At 41.7% G+C, this 20645-nt stretch overlaps 1 long non-coding RNA gene across 1 annotated transcript in view; it reads right to left on the bottom strand.

The window, feature by feature from the left end:
* LOC309604596 overlaps positions 1–14144 on the bottom strand; it is a 39611-nt gene extending 25467 nt beyond the window's left edge. The window contains exon 1 of the long non-coding RNA XR_014230913.1: positions 379–14144. This is a non-coding gene — a long non-coding RNA (uncharacterized lncRNA). The remainder of the gene's footprint in view (positions 1–378) is intronic.
* Positions 14145–20645: the final 6501 nt, after the last annotated feature.

The following is a 20645-nucleotide window of genomic DNA, read 5'->3' as shown; positions in this document are numbered from 1 at the left end:
AGCCTCCGTGCGGGAATCTCTCCGCTTTGCCCTCCGCACCCCTGTGGCTGCGCTCTCCTCCGTGGCTCCGAAGCTTCCCCCCTCTGCCACCCGCAGTCTCCGCCCGTGAAGGGGCTTCCTAGTGTGTGGAAACCTTTCCTGCTTCACAGCTCCCTCCCACTGGTGCAGGTCCTGTCCCTATTCTTTTGTCTCTGTTATTTCTTTTTTCTTTTGCCCTACCCAAGTACGTGGGGATTTTCTTGCCTTTTGGGAGGTCTGACGTCTTCTGCCAGCGTCCAGTGGGTGTTCTGTAGGGGCAGTTCCACGTGTAGATGTATTTCTACTGTATCTGTGGGAAGGAAGGTGATCTCCGCGTCTTACTCTTCCGCCATTTTCGACACCTTCTCTGTCCCATTTCTTTTCATGTCATTTGCAACACCCAGAAAGAGCCTGGCACATAATAGACTCTGTTTTTAAAACTAGTTTTCACTTCTCCTTTTCATGGCCCCCAGCACTACAACCAAGTTACCCACCAGCTATTCCTTGGGCAGTTCTCTTACTTTTTATACTTCCTTGCTTTTGCCCAAGTTGTTCCCTGAGCCTGGTATGTCCTCTTCAGTTCTACATCTTTCACAGTCCAGTCTAAATGCCACCTGGTGACTATAATGACATCTATTTGTAAGTTCATCCAGTGAGTTACCAACCTGGTGGTGGTGATGGTTAATTTTATGTGTCAACTGGACTGGGCTAAAGGATGCCCAGATAGCTGGTAAAACATGATTTCTGGGTATGTCTGAGAGGGTATTTCCAGATAAGATCAGAATTTGAATCAGTAGACTGAATGAAGATGGTTTTCACCAGTGTGGGTGGGCATCATTCAATCCATTGAGGACCCAAATAGAATAAAAAAGCAGAGGAAGGATGAATGCTCTCTCTGATTGAGTTGGGACAGCCATCTTTTCCTGCCCATGGATATCAGATCTCCTGGCTCTCAGGGCCTTTAGATTCAGACTGGAACTTACACCATTGACTCCTCTTCTCAGGCCTTCAGGCTTGGACTGGCTTTTCTTGTCCTCCAGCTTGCAAACAGCAGACAGTGGAACTTCTCAGCCTCCCTAATCATGTGATCCAATCCCTCATAATATCTCTTTCTACATAACTATCTACGTATATCCTGTTGGTTCTGTTTCTTGAGCACCCTGACTAACACAGTGGTACAACAGGTTGCCATCTTATCTGGCAGCTTCAGTATTGAGTATTAGGTGTGCCCTGGATCATATTTAGTCTCTCACACTGGGCTGTTTGAACTAGATTGCAATCCTGAAGACTTTGTATTCCTCTCTGCCTGACTAGTCTATTAGTCCTAGGGATACAAACGTCCTTCTATTTTCCCTGGGTTCTAAGTATACAAATACTCCAGGGCCTAGAGCTTCCCCCTGAACTCCAGCTTCTACCAACGTATGGAGATATAGACCAGGTAAGACCAGGGGGGAGAGCAGGAAGCAGAAACCTACTCCCCTGAGACTGACACAAAGTCTCTAAAAGAAGAAAACCAAAACAAATACACTCTGTTTCTCATCTAGTTTAGCTCTAGACAGGAGGTTCTTAAATGATATCACTGTAAGCTTCACAAAGCTGATTAAGTCAAGGTCCAAGATGGCCCTGAAGCTTCAAATTTCACAGGGCTAAGACAATTCTACAAAGTTGTAGCATGGACCTGTCCAGCCCTGGCAACAGACACTCTTTATGTGCTTGGGTGAATAGGTGATGATGTTAACTTTCCAGAGGCCTAGGGACTCTAGGGCATAGTTGTATGAGCTATGGCAGTGAAAGTGCATATTCTTGGAATAGTGCTAATGGCCTTAATGTATATAGTATCTTGTTAAGTCCTCATCTATGCAAAATTGCAAAAGATACCTTAAGTAACTGCCATTTATACCAAACAATTTACGAACATGACTTTATTAGCAGCCACAGACATGATTCTGGTCAATAGCTTCTGTCTTAAGGGTGACTAGTACTTGTGACCCCAGCTCTGACTATGCTGCCTGCTCAGGCCACTGAATAGGGAATTGGAGTTGGCCTGAGACAACCCATTTGAAGTGACTAGAGCATTAACTATAAGTGATTTGGAAAATGTCTTGGTGACTGTGCATGCGTTGAGTGGAACCAATTAAACTGGGGAATCCAGGTGCTTAAGAGGCCAGGCAACTGCTTTGCAGAGGGTTCAAGTGAGAAGATACCTGAGAGCCACCCAGCCAGTACCTGGCTGTCCTGCATGAGCAAGCAGTGTCCTACCACTGAGGATGCCTGGAGCTGAGCTAGTAATTCTAAGCAGAAGGGAATGAAGCATGGAGCAGGGTCTGAGAGGAGAAGAAAGCCCCCATCATTTTTGCAAAATTAAACACACTTCTAAGAGTACTAAGGCTATTACTAGCTATTATCTGACATTAGTATACAGAGGCTGATAATGGAAAAGGGTTGATGATCTCTTAGACTAAATCAGCACATACTTAAGCAGGACACATAAAGTAAAGGCAATTAGCAAATCAGTTCAAAAGTAGATGCATCCAATAGAAGCCATGCTGGAATTTTCCAGCCTAGCTTAAGATCTACTAGATTTCCTAGTGGAGAAAGCAGGTGTTCAACAGGTAAACTCTCCCACAATGCTATTACCAATATAGCAATCTTACTAAGTTCACTCTTGACCTCCCCAAACCTCCAAACCTCTAGGAAGCTATATTTTAACTGAATTCCTATTTCCTGTTCTTTTTATGGCATATTTTTGGTATGCATAAACTTGCTTCATGTTTTGACATCTGTTAGTTTCAAATCTATGTTATCTCTACATCTTATATGTCATTGGTTTTCTTTCCTAGTTGTCTTTCTAGTTTTTGTTTCCCATAACAGGGATCTGCAAACGTTTTCTTAAACAGGTAAGTTAGTAAATATTTTAGGCTTGGCGGATGATATTTCTGTGGCAGTTATTCACCTTTGCCATTGTAGCATGAATGTAGCCATAAACAATACATCAATGAAATAAACATGGCTGGGTTTCAATTAATCTTTATTTATAAAAATAGGTGGGTGCAAACCTGGCTTGTAGGCAGTAGTTTGCCAACCTCTGTCCTATGGGAACTGATTAAGAGAGAAGATTCTCCTGACAGTTAAGCCTGTACAACTTCTGTGGACTTTCATATGAAGGAACACATTCCCTGCCACAATGAGAATTCAAGCAGAGGTAGAAGGCCACTCTAGCTCTAACCCTAGTGATAATGCTGGTCCAGAGCAGTTCTGTTACAACTGAAGTCAGCTCAAATCACTTTCCTGCCCAGAACACCCAAGAGGTCCCCATCTCACTTAGAGTAAAAGATAAAAAGGGTCAACACCATCCATACCCTCACGCCCCCATCACTCTCTGATCTAATTTCCTTCCTTTCTCCTCACTTACTGCTCCAGCCACTGGCCTCCAATTATTCCAGGAAACCAGGAAGACTTCCACGTGGGATCTTCGCACTTGTAGTCCCCTCTGCTTGGAACATTCTATATCCAAAAATCTACATGGCCACTCACTCACTTCCTTCAGGTCTTTATTCAAAAGCCACATGCTCAGTAAAGCCTTCCCTGGCATGTTACCTGGCACTGCATATCCCCTCTTCTGCTTTTTTTTTCCCCTTAGCACTTACCACTACCTCGCATTATATATGCATTCACTTACCTAGTGTTATTGCTGTGTCCTGCACGCCACTGGACCATAGGCTTCTCAAAGGCAGTTGGCTTTGCTTACCGCGTTATCCCCATGACCTAGAATGCTGATTGATTGATTGATTCAGAACCTAATCAATAAATATTTGTTAAATGAATGCATCTTGGCTCACAATCCTAAGAGGCTCCTCATTAAACTGAGGCATTTTCAATTAAATGGAGCTTCTCTTTTGTCTGAGTACACATTACTCTACTCTCCACCCTCAGCATTTGCTTGCCTGGGAAAGATTAGAAATTGTTATAGAATGAATGTAAGGAAAATACACTGAGGCAATATTCAATTTTGAAAGGCAAAATTTAGATTGTTGAAGCTCTACAAGAGCTGGCAAGCCAGGCTATTGTCTTTTTTATTTTTAATTAATTTATTTTGTTTTATTTATTTTATTTTTGGCTGCGTTGGGTCTTTGTTGCTGCGTGTGGGCTTTCTCTAGTTGCAGTGAGAGGGGGCTACTCTTTGTTGCGGTGCACGGGCTTCTCATTGCGGTGGCTTCTCTTGTTGCAGAGCACGGGCTCTAGGTGCACGGGCTTCAGTAGTTGTGGCATGCAGGCTCAGTAGTTGTGACTCGAGGGCTTTAGAGCACAGGCTCAGTAATTGCGGTACACGGGCTTAGTTGCTCTGTGGCATGTGGGATCTTCCCGGACCAGGGCTCAAACCCGTGTCCTCTGCATTGGCAGGTGGATTCTTAGCCACTGCACCACCAGGGAAGCCCCAGGCTATTGTCTTGAGAAAGGAGTATCCATAGCATCTCTGTATCTCCTCCAGCGTACCAACACCAGGGCTCAGTCAACACCTGGACTCAATCAGAGGCGTTTTTCTACGTGTGAGAGCCTATTCTGTGAAAGAGAGGTATGGCAGAGCAAGGAGGAAGAAAAGCCCCACACCCTCCCTGGGTGGCTCCTGGGTATGGTGGGAAGGAAGGGAGTGGGGCACAAAGAACAGCACCAGCACCTCACAACTATCTGGACTTAGGCTCAGAGAGGGAGAGAGTAAGTTAGATAAGTTGATAGGAGCGCTAAAGGGGGGGAGACATTCATCCTGTTACTTTTTTGGAACTCTCAGAAGAATCTCACTAACAGGCAGCCTCCCACCAACCTGGGCCTTATCAGAGATAATTCTGTAGTGTGGTCAAGCAGAGGGCAGCCCTGATGATCAGGTTGATGGAACCACCAAGGGTTCCTGGGTGCTATAGCTGCTGAGTTGAGAGTCTCCGTGTCCCACATGGTAATGCAAGATGACCCCACAGTTGGCCTTGGCAATGGACCTGGTGACCAGCAGGCCGACTAGAGACATAGCATGAAGCTCAGTAGTAAGATGACAGTGGGAGCCAAGGTGAGGCCAAGTCAGCAGGGAGCTCCACTGGAAGTGATGGCTGGGCCAAGACAAATGACCTCCAGTTGCACTGGCCACCCACTTCCGCATCAGAAGCAGAGGAGGGACATTAACCCAGTGACTAGGCAGACACAGGGGCTGGCAGCTAACCCCGGCAGGAGGAACTTTCTAGAGGGTTGGGGAGCAATTCCTCACTGTTGTGGACCCTGGTTGGATCCTGCCAATCTTGTTTCCACTTCTTGAGCACATAGAAAAACAGCATTTACTAGCCTCCCTTGCAGTTAGGCTGAAACCTTGTGACTAGGTTTTGGTAAATAGAATGTGCACAGTATTAATGTCCACTATGCCGAATTCCTTTATGTATTCTCTTTCTCAGAAAAGCACTAAGGTCACTTATTGGAGAGAGAGAGAGATAGAGAGAGAGATGTTTTGAAGATAAAAACAGATGAAAGGAACCCGGATTATTAAGTCACCATTTAGAAAAAAGCCACCCTTCCCACATCACACTATGACATGAAAGAGAAATAACCTTTTTTCATGTTATGCCACTGAGATTTTGGGGGATTGTTATAGAAGCTAGTATTATTTATCCTGACTAATATATCTTCACAATGCAAGCCACACACCCCTTCCCCATATGGCCAAATGTCAAAGAAAGAGGTTCTATGAGATATCACATTGTTTTTTCCTAGAGAGGGATTGAACATTACCTCACGACATTATTAAACTTTTTAACTTTTAAAATTGGGCTAAGGTTTTATTAGATTTGGTATTGCACTAATTTATGTTCCCACTAAGTGGAAGATCAGGAGAAAGACCATGTTAATTACAGACAAAAGTAAAATTTCACATTTTTTTCTTTTGCACATCCCTGTTAGGTTGGAAGTTAAATTTGTGATCCCATTACAAACAATTTGGGAGAAAGGTTTGAACAGTAATTCTAAGATTCTAATTCTAGCTTCTAAGATTCTGGTAAGTGAAAGTAAAACTTGGGGACAGGAAAGCATAGGAGTAAGAAGATGTGCATAAAGGCTTCACACAAGGACTTTCAAGTCAGTCAACACATGGCTTGACTTTTGCTCAGCGTCATATGAACCTGTGACCTTGGGAAAGTTATTTAATGAATTTGAGCCTCATTTTCCTCACCTTAAATGGGGGGGATGCTACCTTTGTTGCAGTAGTTAGGTGCTATATTATCTATAAATCACTTAGTCCAGTGCCTGACACAGCGTACTTGCGCAATGACTATCAGCTAAAACAATCATTAAAATCAACAATGAGGGAAGACTGAAAGAATTCCAGAAGTATGGAGTTGAAAGGAAATTTTTATGCTATAGACTCTGCCTCTTGAAGGGATGCTATATTTTTCAACACTTGAGAAAAAATTTCTCTCCTCTCTAGTCTATCTGCCTTTCTCTGTCTCTGTCTCTCCATCTGTCTCTGTTTGTCTCTCTCCCTCTCTCTCTCTCTCTTTCTCTCACACACACACAGTCACTCCCCATATAACAATTTTATTTGTATTCAAATATGCAATTGAAATATTCTTCACAAATAATTATGTCCAAAGTTTGGAACTTCACAAACTTGCAATTCGACATACTACCTCTTTCTAAATAGCCATCTGGGACAAGTCACAACATCCCGATGGGATTCTATGTTCAATAAAAAACAGGTCTATTTTCCCCAAGGTGTAATGTGACCCTACTTCACCCCTGAAAAGAATGCTATCACTAAAGACCTATATGCAGAGAATGGATGACTACCCACATAGGATGTTGGGAAGAGGGGAAAATCATACTTTTTTTCCGACTGCCTTTGATCTGCCCAGCTGTGAGGAATAACCTTTTGCTTCCTGAAGACCCAGAACCACTAGTTTCTGAAACACAGAGCCCACTCTGGAATTCTGGAGGAGTCCAATTCTTAAATAAATGGTATTGGCTGTGTCTGAGTAGACTTTGCTTCCGGGGATCCCCTGGGCACCGGGCTGCAGCCTTCTGACTGCCCCCACTATGTGTAAACACCATCAAAGTGCCCTTCTGGCTGGTCATTGGTTCTTTATGCCATTTCCACCACCCCCTTGGAAGCTCGATCCCTAGCCTGGCTGGTCAGAAACTCTGCCACTTAGCTTAGTGCTTTCCCTAGGAAACAGGCCCAACTTGTGCACATGAACTTAAATCGATCTCCTTAAAAACAATGCAGATATTTCCCAATGCAGAAATTATTGTCTAGAAGCCACTCTACAACTCCATGTCCCCGTGGTTTGGAGTTTGCCTCAGCCTAGATCCACCTGGAGTCTGACATTTCCCTGCATATACTTAGGTTGTGCACATTTCCCTCCTCACCAATTCACTTTACCCCTTTCTCTCTCCTCAAGAAACCATGTAAAAATGAAAGCAAGAGTGGCATTAATGCAGAGATCACCTTTATAGTAATTTAATCTATAGAAAATAAAGTGTTTATTATTTACAAGAGTTGGTATTTCCATTCTTATTTTAAAGGAATTATATACTTCACAAGTGATTGTTGCACACCAGGATATCATGACAATAGACTTGAAACCACTGGATTTTTTTTTTTTTCAATCTTCATTCTGTTATTTATTTTATTGTATTTTATTTTATTAATTTATTTTTAGCAACTTTATTGGAGTATAATTGCTTTACAATGGTGTGTTAGTTTCTGCTGTATAACAAAGGGAATCAGCTATACGTATGCATATATCCTCATATCCCCTCCCTCTTGCGTCTCCTTCCCACTCCTCTAGGTGGTCACAAAGCACCGAGCTGATCTCCCTGTGCTATGTGGCTGCTTCCCACTAGCTATCTATTTTACATTTGGTAGTGTATATATGTCCATGCCACTCTCTCACTTCGTCCCAGCTTACCCTTCCCCTTCCCCATGTCCTCAAGTTCATTCTCTATGTCTGCATCTTTATTCCTGTCCTGGATAGATGGTTTTTATACTAGTTAAAAGACAGCTTTATCAGGTGTTACTTTTGCCAGGCAGTTTATGTACATTGTCTCACTTGATCTTTGGAGTAAACCTGTGAGGAGTTTTTTTCCACAAAGGAAAATGAGGCTGAGAGAGGTTAACTATCTAACTCTAAATCCTAGGGTTCGTAAGTGGTTTAAAACTCAGTTTTGTTACCAAAGACCTTGCAGTTAACCATTATTCTTGATTATCTGTTTTTCTAGAGTAGTCCTAAAGGAAAGGGAATTCTGATCACTGCAAAGTTATTTTGTTTTTGCCATTGCTCTCATTATTGAAATAGAAAGCTCAGCAAGGTCAGCTATTAAGATTCTGCCACTGATGAGAGTTTTTAGAAATCAGATCTGGGTTCCAACTGGGCCACTCAGGAGGTCCATATGTTTCTCTGCTTGTTTATTTCAATAACTTCAGTTCAGTAGGTGTACTGATTAAGATCTCAGACTCTAGAACCAGACTGCCTGACATCACCTCTAACTAACTGAGAAGATCTGGGCAAGTTACTTAATTTTTCCATGACTCAGTTTTCTCATCTATGAAATGAGAAGAATAGCAGTACCTCCCTTATGAGTTAATATATGTAAGCCCTCAGTATATTGCCTGACACATGGTAGGAACCATAAATGTCTTTGCTATTATTATTTCTAAACATCAAGAAATACTTTACATTGAATATATCTCACTCTGTCATCTTGAAACAAAAAGAGAGCCAGTAAAAAAGATAGTGGGATAACGAAAGCTAACAACTAATGGCTACCATCTATGTGACAGAGATTGTACATCTTCTAAATACTCAGTGAGGTGGGTTTTAGTATCTGTGAATTCATATAAATTTCAAGCATTAGTTGTAACTATAGGTTCATGAGTAGATGGTGGAGGGAGGATACAAACCAAGTTAATATAACTCTAAAGACTCACTTCTCCCCATAACAACATGTTACAGATCTTTCATAATTTTAAACAAACTCAGTGACATTTGGACAGAGACTGAAGAGAGAAATCTCATGAGGGAAAAACATGGCTCTTTGCCATTTAAAAATACCAAACTGAGTACATTACCCATAGCATGAGATTTAAACTATTTCTTTATATTGTATAATGTGTGACATGAATTACAAATGAGGACACACAAAATGCTGTACTCAGAGTTGGTTGTCCAGTAGGCATGAATTATCCCTACCTCAAGTAACTTATAGTCTAATGAAGGCGATAAGACAGACTCACTAATAAGTATTCAATTCGTTGTGGGTTTAATGTTTGGTATGATGAATATGAGAAGGATCATTCCAGATGGAGAAGAAATTTTGAGCAAAGACTTTGAAAAAGGAAAGAAAAGAGTGAGTTATGTTGGGGCGGGACAGTGCATAGTTCTCTTCACAAAGTCATCAGAATTTCTGAAGTTCTGATAAAAATTCAGTGGGAAGGCAGAAGTAAGGAAGATTTGGTTCCATATTAAACCACAGACACCAACACACATATAGATCATCTGACTTGCTGAATCTTTCAATAAATAACACATCCAATAACTCTGAGCTTCCCTCAAATTGGAAGCTTCAGGTCCCAGTCATTCCTCCATGAGCATCATTCAGGGTATACCAGAAGTATATGGTGGAGGGAGGATTTCCATCCACGAAGGGGATTTCCATCCACGAAGAGGATATGGTGGAGGGAGGATTTCCATCCACGAAGAGGTTGGCCCATTGCTGTCATTCACAGCAATTAGAAGTCAGTTGCATTAGTTTCCTAAGGCTGCTATAACAAAGTACCACAAACTGGGTATTTTAAAACAATAGAAATTTAGTCCCTCATAGCCTTGGAGGCCAGAAGTTGGAGATCAAGGTGTCACCAGGGCCATGTTCCCCATGAAGGTTCTAAAGAAGAATCCACTCTTGTCTCTTCCTGCTCCTGGTGGCTCTAGGTGTTTCTTGGTTTGTGGCAGCATTTCTCCAGTCTCTGCCTCTGTCTTCACATAGCCATCTTCCCTCTGTCTCTGTGCATGTTCTTCTTCTTGTAAGGACACCAGTCATTGGATTTAGGGGCCACCCCAAATCCAAGATGATTTCATCTGTAAAGATCCTATTTCCAAATAAGGTCAGATTCTAAGGTCCTAGGTAGATATGAATATTTGGAGAACACTATTTGACCCACTACAGCAGCCATGAGAACAAACCTGCAAGAGGCGAATGTCAGCAGCCACCTCTGCTACCTCTTCCTTGACACCAGGCATAACCAATGACAGCCCCCAGGTGCCCACTCTGGGCCCCACAGGATCCTTTCACCCACATCTTAGTTCTGCCAACTTTGTCCCTCTCCCGGGGTCAGGTGGGTGCCTCTCCAGGACTTATATATACTACCAAAGGTCACATTTTTGAAGGGAGAACAAAATTAATTTTGAACACATGCTCCATTGAGCGGGAGTCTGAGGAGACAGCTCACGCTTCCCTCTTCCCAGAGGGCTGTCTTCAACTTGTGGTAAAACACTCAGAGGGATATGTGAGCTAGGGAACCGTGACCTCCCATTAGATGCGCTGGCTGGAAAACATGACATGCAGAGATAAGGAGCAGGGGACCAAGGGGAGCAAGCCTCTGGGGCACCAGGCTTGGTCTCTCATCAGCGCAAATGACACAGACAGAAGTGCTAAGGAAATGGATCTTTTCTACTGGTGACTGAGCGATGGTGTTGACCTAGAAACAGGTGGGCGGGCAGGCTCAGGAGGGGACTGATTCTTCAATTGATGCCACACACTTAGGCATTTTATTTTTCAAGTGTTTGTTTAAAACAGGACATTTTAAACTGAGCCCATGGTTAGACTTCTAGAAGGGTAAGAATCCCGTGAACATGAATGAAAACTGTTGTGTATATTCACCCAGCCATTTGGGGGAGCATAGGGTCTACAGTGTTTTTCAGTACTCAAAGGAGTCTCTCACCCTGAAAAGGCTAAGAACCTCTGGGTTTCCCTTCTTCTCTATGTGAATTTAAAATTTCTCGAGGGAGCTTCTGCTCTTCTGTTCCAGATACAACGTTAGAGATTAGGGAGGGGATGTTGAAATACTCTTAACTTTTGACTGATTTAAATTTAAGGTCAGACAGTCAAAGAACTTAAGTCCCCTCCCCTGCTTCATTGCAGATCTTTTGGGGGAAAGCCCTGATGTAAATGATTGAGATCAGAAAGGGGAGGTTAAGTTGTTTACTTCCTAGAGTGCCTGACATTCTATAAAACAGAGAGTTCACAGAGCAGACAATTGACATTTCTGGTCTGGCTGCTCAGCATTTAATGGAACCCTTGTAAGCTGCTGCAAGGGAGACTGGGACTGCCAATCTGTTTGCTGTGGAATTGCATGGCTTGATCTTTATCTAACAAGAATTACTAAAACACTAGCTAATTCCATGCATTGTTTCCATGGTCTAATGGGAAAACTGTCCTGACTTGGTATGCTCAGGTGGAAAAAAGGCAAACCCTACCAAGGACAAAGCCATTTGACTTGTTTTTGTATGGCCCATGAGCTAAAAATGTTTTTTACATTTTTTAAAGATTTTTAAAGAAAAACAAAAACTAGATACCCCTCCCCTGCACCAAAGTGAAGAATAGGCAACAGCAAAGCATAAAATGTTTACCATCTAGCCCTTCACAGCAAAAGCTTGCCAACTCCTAGCCTATATTATAATAAAATGAAACTTGTTTCCCAACCACAGTTTCAAAAATTGAGATAGTGTGGAGTAGGGGCTAAATCACAGATTAATCATAGTGGAAGTGATTGAGTTTGGATCTTGGCTCCACCACCTACTACCTAGTGATCCTGAGTCTCAGTCTTTTTATCTGCAAAATGGGGATAATGAAAATACGTCCGTGGTGCATTGTTGTGAGGATAATACAACATTCACCTTTTGAAGGCGCTTAATAGACCAGCACATAATAGAACTAGCTCTCAGTAAATTCCAATATTGTTTAAAATTCATTTCATAAAAGCACTTTCAGGCAGGGACAGGAATCAAAACTAATATATCCTGAAGAAGGAACACTGTTCAGTGTTTAAACACTTTTAGTGAACAGCACACTAAGAATATCCTAAATCTTTGGGACACCTCAAAACACTCTCAGCCTTGAAGTTGATACAAATCCATTTTATTGATGAGAAAACTGACCTGAGAAGTTCATTAACTTACCCAAAGTCACAGGCTCCTGCTTCCCACAACAAAATGCCTGTTGTAATGTGGAGAAATTATGTCATCTCTACTCATGCAAGATGTGTTCATTCATTCATTCAGTAAACATATTTTATTGACACATGCACGAGGCACTGGGGACAAGCTGCAGGAAACTTCCTCTAGTGAGTGAGACTGAAGGAGGCTGATAAACAAATAAGGGCAAAATACAAAGTGTTACAGATGCTAACATAGAAGCCCACATAGGAAAAGGGGAGAAAACCAGACTCTAGGCTGAGGAGTTACTCACCATGCAGAGGGAACAGCATGAGTCAAGGTCCAGGGATAGAAGAATTCAGCATGTTCTGAGAACTTCAGGGAGTTTACTTAAGGTGAGGGGGCCATGGTGAAGATAAGTAAGGAACAGAGCGTAAAAGGCCATGGATGGCATGCTGAGGAGCTTGAACCTCATTCTGTAGCAGCTATTTTTGGAGTTTTAAGCAAGGAAAAGACATGGTTTGCACTTCAGAAAAATCACCCTGGAAGCAGCAGGGTGTGTGATGGATGGGAGGGGAAAAACCAGAGGCAGGGAGATCAATTAGGGATCTATTACAAAAGACCAGATAAGAGAGAATAACAGCCTGAACTGGGGATAGAACTGCTTAAAATGTCAGGGGAGGAGAGAGAGAAAAATAAGTGAGACAGAGGGTGGGGTCTCCAGAAGTTCATGTTTATTTAGATAGTGGCACAGTAAAGGAGAAGAAAGAGTAGAGGGTGAGCCCTAGATTTCAAACTGAAAGAGCAGATAGTGGAGTGATTTATTCAAAAGGAAAATAAAAAGGAACAATGCAGTTTAGGAGGAACGATCACTTGGTCGGTTTGGGACATGATAGATTTGAGGGACCTGTGAGGCATTCGAGTGGTTACGTCTGGTGTACAGGACCGAGGCTCGGGATGAAGATCCAGGCTAGAGACACAGATGTGAGAGGAAACAAGACACAGGAAACAAGTGGAAACATGGAAATAGATGCAATTTTCATGTCAAGTAAGAAGCTAAGAACACCAGTATTTAAGGAGTAGATGAAAGAAGAGAACATGAAAGACAAACATACAATTGCCAATGAGGAGAAAATGTCAAGATGGTGAAGACAACCCAACAAAAACACCATCTCTGAAACCAGGGGAGGGCAGGGATTCAGGAAGAAGGGAGGGATGACGTCACCTGCCACACAAAGGTCTAAGAAGTGGAGATGTGAAGAGTCTGTTGGTTTGGAAACGAGAGGTCACTGGTGAGATTTGTGAGAAGATGGGGTGGGAGTCTGAGGAATGAAGGAGGGGGTGAGCAAGTGGAAAGGGCAGGTGGAGGATTCTTCCTGGAACGTGGTCGTGAAGGAAGTATGGAGAAGAGGGCATGGAGAGAGATGCAGGACCATACTACTGCTGCTTCTGCCTTTTGTTTGTTTGCTTTTAAGAGCTGAGGCACATAAGAATTTTCGTAGGCGTTGAGAACTGTGCCAGAAGATAGGAACTTTTGGGAAATACAGTTGGCCTCTGAATCCACAGGTTCTGTATCTGTGGATTCAACCAACGGTAGATCAAAAATATTTTTCAAAAAAATTCCAGAAAGTTCCAAAAAGCACAACTTGAATTTCCTGTGCACAGGAAACTACTTACATAGCATTTATGCTGTTTTTACAACTATTTACATAGCATTTATGTTGTATTAAGTATTATAAGTAATCTAGAAATGATTCAAAGTATATGAGAGGATGCTTGTAGGTTATATACAAATACTATGCCATTTTTTATAAGGGACTTGAGCATCCTCAGATTTTGATATTCTTGGAGTTTCTGGGACCAGTCCCCCATGGATACTGTGGGAGGACTGTATACAAGTGGGAGAAGAAAAACAGTGGAACAAGGGTCAACACTCTCAGTATGTATTTCAGCTCTAGAACACATTTCATGAAGGCAAATCCTGGGGCCACCATTCACTAGCTATAGGGCTTTGAACCCATTACCTCTCTGTGCTTCTGTTTGCTGATCTACTAAATGGAGATAACAATAAGACCTACCCCAAAGTATTAGTGAGAAAATAAAATCAGTTGAAGTACATAAAGTGCATTAAACAGTTCCCAATATCCATAGATACTAAATGGATTGAGATTATATCTATTTTTTTTTTTTACTGTATTTATCCATGGAAGCATTTATCACAATTTTAATTTACTAAATAATCATATAATTAATTATTTAACTCCTGACACTTACAACTGAACATAAGATCCCTGAGGGCCCAGGACAGTGATTTCCTTCCTCATTATGTTCTGAGGGACCAGCAGGAACTAAGCCATCAAGGAATATATGTAGTGTCAATTGAATTTATTCGACCAAAAATACTGAGGGGGATAGAAAGAGAGCCATTGATAAGATGCACCAGGAGGTCTAGACTATAGAGAAAGTGAGGTTTGAAGGGGGCTTGGTGACTTTGGAGAAGAGTTTAGAGAAAGCAAAAGAGGAAGTAAGTTCAAATAACAAGAGATTTTATCAGAGGTCAGCAAGTGTTTGAAATTTAGTGCCCCATTCAAAAGAAGAAAGAAAAAAAAGGAGCGTGAGATAGGCTGTTAAGGTATATTCATGCTCTTATTAACACATCCATCTGGAGTGGTGAGGAGAAGGGTCTTTGTCAGGTTTCTATACCCGCTTCTCCCTACCTCTGTAAGTGTGGGAAAGTGCCTCAATTACTTCAGTTCTAAAATGAGGAAGATAATGCCTTCTTGTCAAGTTTTGATGAATAAATAAAAATATGGATATAAAGCACATGGCATGTAGTAGGTATTCAATAGGTAGTAGCTGCTCTTGCAGTAATAATGATTATTCATGCGGCATAGCTGTATTCCTAAGTGATTGCATACAAATCAGTCCATACTTGAAATGCACTGCTGTGTTTGCTTGATAAAAGAATCTTATGTTGAAGCCTTTTGTAAAACATAAAATCACTTTGTGGCATAGTGACTCCCCCATTAATTAATTGGTGTAGTTCTTTTATGAATGCTGGAGTATGATAATGCATAATAATGGGTCTATACTGTTGGCACCTAAGGGCAAAATTATACACCTGTCACACAGGTCCAGGTCCCTCATGGGGCAGTTACCAGGAGAAGAGTCCTCATGCTCAGTCTAGAGACTGGAACTGAGGAGAAGAACTTGTAAGACAATAGTACCGTCTTTTCTCAGGTTGGACCATGAAGGTGCTACCATGTTTAAGAAAGATGTCTTGGGTTATGCATTACAAAATTTGCATTCAAATCTTGACTCCACCACTTACTAGCTTGTGTGGCCTTGAACTAGTTAATTAATCTGTTTGAGCCTTGGTTTCTTCACCTGAATAATGGGTTTAATAACGCACATCACATAGGGTAGTTGGAAAGAGAAAATAAAATAATGCATGTAAACCCATTTACAAAGGGCCTGGCACATATTAGAGGTTAATAAAAGGCAGGTGTTTCATTCTCATTCTTCAGCAAATCCCCCCCCCCCCCACCTATGCAGATGCAGATGAAGACGTGAGAAATAAGAATTCCAGGCAAAGGGCTATCTGAGGTTTGCAAGGGCTTTGGTGCTAGAGGATAGAAGCCAAAGCCCTCAGGCAGGATAAAGTAGCCTCAGGTACCCATACAGGACAGAGCCAGGATATTTAAAATGTCTTGTATTTCCCAAGCTTCTTTCACTCTCATTCTCTCTTAATCTCTAGCAAAGCCTTTCTGAAGGTCCATCTTGCCTGTAAGGAGGTAGGGGCTCCAGTGAAGGCATTTGAGTCCATTTTGGACCAAATAAGAGCAAGCCAGCCATGTAAGCCAACGTCTGGGAGATCCCAAAGCAAGAAAACCCTAAGCACAGCTGGGTGGGTAGCACTTGGCCTGTGGCCCCTCTCACATGAAGATTCATACTCAAGTGCTAATCTTCATGGGTTGAGGTTTGAATTCATAAGGACTTTTCTACTTACATCTCTCCAGTTAGCTTCTGAATAAATTTAACCCTTTCATAGAGATGGTTTACTTAGGACACACCTGAATCTGCCAAGGCCTCCTTGTTTCATCACTGAATCATCAGATGAAAAAAAAAAACGAGAAAAAAGCATTAAGGCCATTATTTACAGAAGGGCAGGGCAGGTGATAAAAATCTCCCTGAAGCCCCCTCAGCTCCCCTCCTCCCTCCCAGCTCCTGTAGATTTGGCAGCTAATATTAAAAATGCAGCCAGATGTCCAGCCCCTGCAGCCCTGGGAGATGGGGGTTGTCTCAGGGCTCATCTGCCAGTCCTTTTCTGGGGCTACCTCTCCAAAGCTTGCCAGAGCAACTTCTCAATTGCTGGAAGACAGCCCAGACAAGGCCTCAGGCAACACATTCTTGCTCTGGCTCCAGCCTCCCCTACCCTACTCCCCAGGTTTAATTTCATCTTCATCAGAAGTACAGAGAAGGACATTTTTAGCAGATCAAAGGGACATAGTGAGCATGAAAGAAACACAGTCACAGGGCAGGAGCAGGTGATATGATACCCACACAGAAAGACTAGCTGCTTTCAGGAATGCTTTGGGGGTTAGGAAAGAGTGTGGCCTGAAACCAGCTTTGGGAGATGCAAAAGTCTGCAAACAAGGCTCAGTGCAGTGTGGAGCTTGGAGCAATGTCAACCTGAGTGAGTTGGTTCCCCAGAAAAGAGCCATTTCTGGGAGTGCTGAGTTCACCAGCCCCATAACCCACCTATCCCACTCTTCCCCCCACCCCTACCTCAGTGCAGTATACTTCCCAGAATCAAGAGAAGTCTAAGTCATTGTTCTATTATCTGCATACCTCAGAGGTATACAGTATAACTGAAAAATAAGACTATTAAAATGAGTGAATAATATTAACTTATTATTCAGAAATGCAGCCATCCAGAACACAGGCATAAGCAAAGAAGAACTCTGAATTATAATATCTGTCAAAAAGTCCCTGCCCAAAACACAGGAGGATTCTGGGCTGTTGGCAATTATCTACAACTTGATTTCAGTGGTGGTTGCATGGATATTTACTTTATAAAAATTCATGGAAAAAAAAAAATTCATGGAGCTGTGCACCTATGATTTGTGGGCTTGGCTCTATGTTATATCTCAATTTTTTTTTAATTTATTTTATTATTTTTGGCTGTGTTGGGTCTTCGTTTCTGTGCGAGGGCTTTCTCTAGTTGTGGCAAGCAGGGGCCACTCTTCATCGCGGTGCGCGGGCCTCTCACTATCGTGGCCTCTCTTGTTGCGGAGCACAGTTTCCAGACGCGCAGGCTCAGTAGTTGTGATTCATGGGCTTAGTTGCTCCGTGGCATGTGGTATCTTCCCAGACCAGGGCTCGAACCCGTGTCCCCTGCATTGGCAGGCAGATTCTCAACCACTGCACCACCAGGGAAGCCCTATATCTCAATTTTTTAAAAAATTTACAGAAAAGTTCCTGCCCTAGAATTACCAAATTTTATATATAAGCAAAATCACTTTGCCCTCCCTCAAATCTATTTATTCTTGCTCTAGAAAAACTTCACAACAAAGTTAATTACATAATTTTGTGGCCCTCAACAGTTATCATAAAATGGAAGTGATTGAATATAGGGAGGAAGCAGTGATAGATTCTACTAGTCTCAGGTACATGGATAATGAGAAAAGTCTGGCATAAAAAAGGAGGTAGAGAGAATAGAGAGGAAAAAAACAAAATATAAAAATCAAACTCAAGAAAACACACAATAAAGCCATATCAGGCTTCTTAGCATAGAAGCAAATAGGTCTATAAAACTACAAAGCCATAAGACAGCATTAAAATCCAGCCTCTCTCTTTAGCTCTGTGGCTTTGGGCAAGTCATTTAACCTCTCTGATACTAACATCCTCATATTTGAAATGGAATTAATAATAATGCCTACCTTGCCAGGTTTTTTTGAAGATTAAATGATGTATCCACATGCAATGGACAGCCATATATTATTAGTGTCTAGTAGTATTATTTGGGCATTTTATAGTAGTGGAATGAAATTTCAACCAACTATCAAAAATACTGTGGTAAGAATTTGAAAAGGGTCAGATACATGTATATGTATAACTGAATCACTTTGCCATACACCTGAAACTAACACAATATTGTTAATCAACTATACTACAATATAAAATACAATTTTTTTAACAAAAAATAAAATACGCTGGTTGACTCTTTGGGAAGCAACAGGAAGAAAACATGTCCCTCGCCTTCAAGTGGCTTACAATCAAATGGAGACAGCACATAAAGATAAAAAGCTCAAATTCAAGTCAGAATATGACAAACATTTTGAGCAGAGTTCTCCACAAAATGAAAAAAAATACACTTAGTGCTTACTATGTACCAAACGTTGTATTAAGTTTTTTACATATATTAATACATGTAACCCTTATGAAAACCCAATGAGAGAGGGAGTACTGTTATCCCCATATTTGAAAGATGAGAAAACTATGGCACAGGAAAGCTAAATAATTTGCCCAGAGTCCTTAGTGGCAGAACCCTCAAATTCAGGCAGTCTGGTTCAAGTGCATGCTATAGCCATTTATCTCATCTGGACTAGGAAATTATGTAATACATATTTTCCAGTTTATCTAAAATAAAATAAATAATGTCTGAGTGAGGGACCTAAAGGTTCTCTATTGGTAAATGTCAGAAATAAAGTATAACAATTTTTTTACTTACTAATCAATTCTATTAAGGTATAATTTATATACAATATAATGTACCCAGTGAGTTTGACAAAAGTATACCCTCATGTAAGTACCAACCCAAAAGATAGAATCATTCCATCATCCCAGAATGTTCCCTAGGATCCCTTTGACGTTAGTCCCAGCCACCCCAAGTAACCATAACTTTGTTTCTCTCATTATACATTAATTATGACAGATCTAGAATATAATATAAATGGAATTATACCAAATGTGTCTTTTACATCTGGTTTCTTTCACTCAGCATAGTATTTTTAAGATTCACCCAAGTTAGTGTTTAGATAAATAGCTTATTTGTTTTTAAGTCTTCCTAGAATTCCATTTTTTGGATATATTACAACTAGTTTATCTATTCATCATTCAATGGACATTTGAGTTGTTTCTGGTTTGGGGCTATCATAAAGAAAGATGCTATGAGTATCCAGGTATAAATTTTGGTAAGGACATATGTTTTCATTTATTTGGGGTCAAATACCTCAGAGTAGAATTACTGGGTCATATGTTAAATATGCATTTAAGTTAATGAGAAACTGTCAAACTATTTTCCAAAGCTGTGGTATCATTTTACATTCCTACCAGCAATATCTGAGAATTCAAGTGGCTCCACAGCCTTGCCAACACTTGGGGTTGTCAGTTTTCATTTTACTAATTCTACTTAGTATATAGTATGCATTGTGTGTTTTAATGATGTTGAGCATATTTTTATGTGCTTATTGGCCATTTGTACATATTTTTTGTGACTGGAATTATTTAGCCATTTTTTAATCGGGATGCTTACTTCCTTATTATTGAATTGTAAGAGTTCTTCCAGATACAAACAAGTCCTTTGTCAAATATATGTAACATGAATACTTCTCCCAGTCTGAGGCTTGTAGGGCAAAACCTAAAGTTTTAAGCACAAGGTGGGCTCAAAGTCAGAGATGTATAGAGAGTAAGGTAGAAAGACATGTTGAGGAGGGAGGATCAAGATGGAAGAGTAGGAAAATGCAGAAGTCACCTACCACCATGAACACATCAAAAATATGTCTACATGTGGAAAAAAATCTCACTGAAAGCTAACTGGAGACTGGCAGAAAGACATACAAGGTTGTAAGAAAGATCCATACAGAATTGAGTAGGAAGGGATAAGAAGCATACAGTTCAGGACCTGTGCCCCTGAAAGGGGACTCAGAAGAGATGGATTACATGGGTGAAGATCCTCCCTGGGGAGTGAGTGGTTCAAGCCACATATTGGATATCCCAGCCCTGGGGTCTGACATCAGAGAAACAACACTCCTTGGCTGATTGAGGGCTGGTGGGACTAACAGGAGGGCTGTGGGAAGCCTGGGCTTCACTCGTAAGGAGGGCACACATCCCTGCTTACTCTCAAAGCAGGGTAGAGAGGGCAGATTGAGGCTCCTTGGGTAGCTGGCTGGTTTCCCATGACCACCCCAGTGTGCACCCCAGCCTGAGCTGAGCAATAGCTCCAGCCCCTCATGCTTCATGTGCAGCTCCACACTGGACTGAAGGCTGCCCCAGCCTAGAAGAGAGCTCCACTGTAAAGCATAAAGGTAGCTCAGACCCAGAGGGGCATCAGAGCAGGGAGGGAGCAGTCATTACTGGCACTTATACAGGCAGCATATGAGAGGCAGTCAGGATCACTGACTATGGGTGGACTGCCACAGCCCACACCTTGACTCATACCAA

The sequence above is a fragment of the Balaenoptera borealis genome (assembly GCF_965194805.1).
Source record: "Balaenoptera borealis genome assembly, chromosome: 1".
Classification (NCBI taxonomy): domain Eukaryota; kingdom Metazoa; phylum Chordata; class Mammalia; order Artiodactyla; family Balaenopteridae; genus Balaenoptera; species Balaenoptera borealis.
This window is presented reverse-complemented; position numbering and strand designations above follow the sequence as displayed.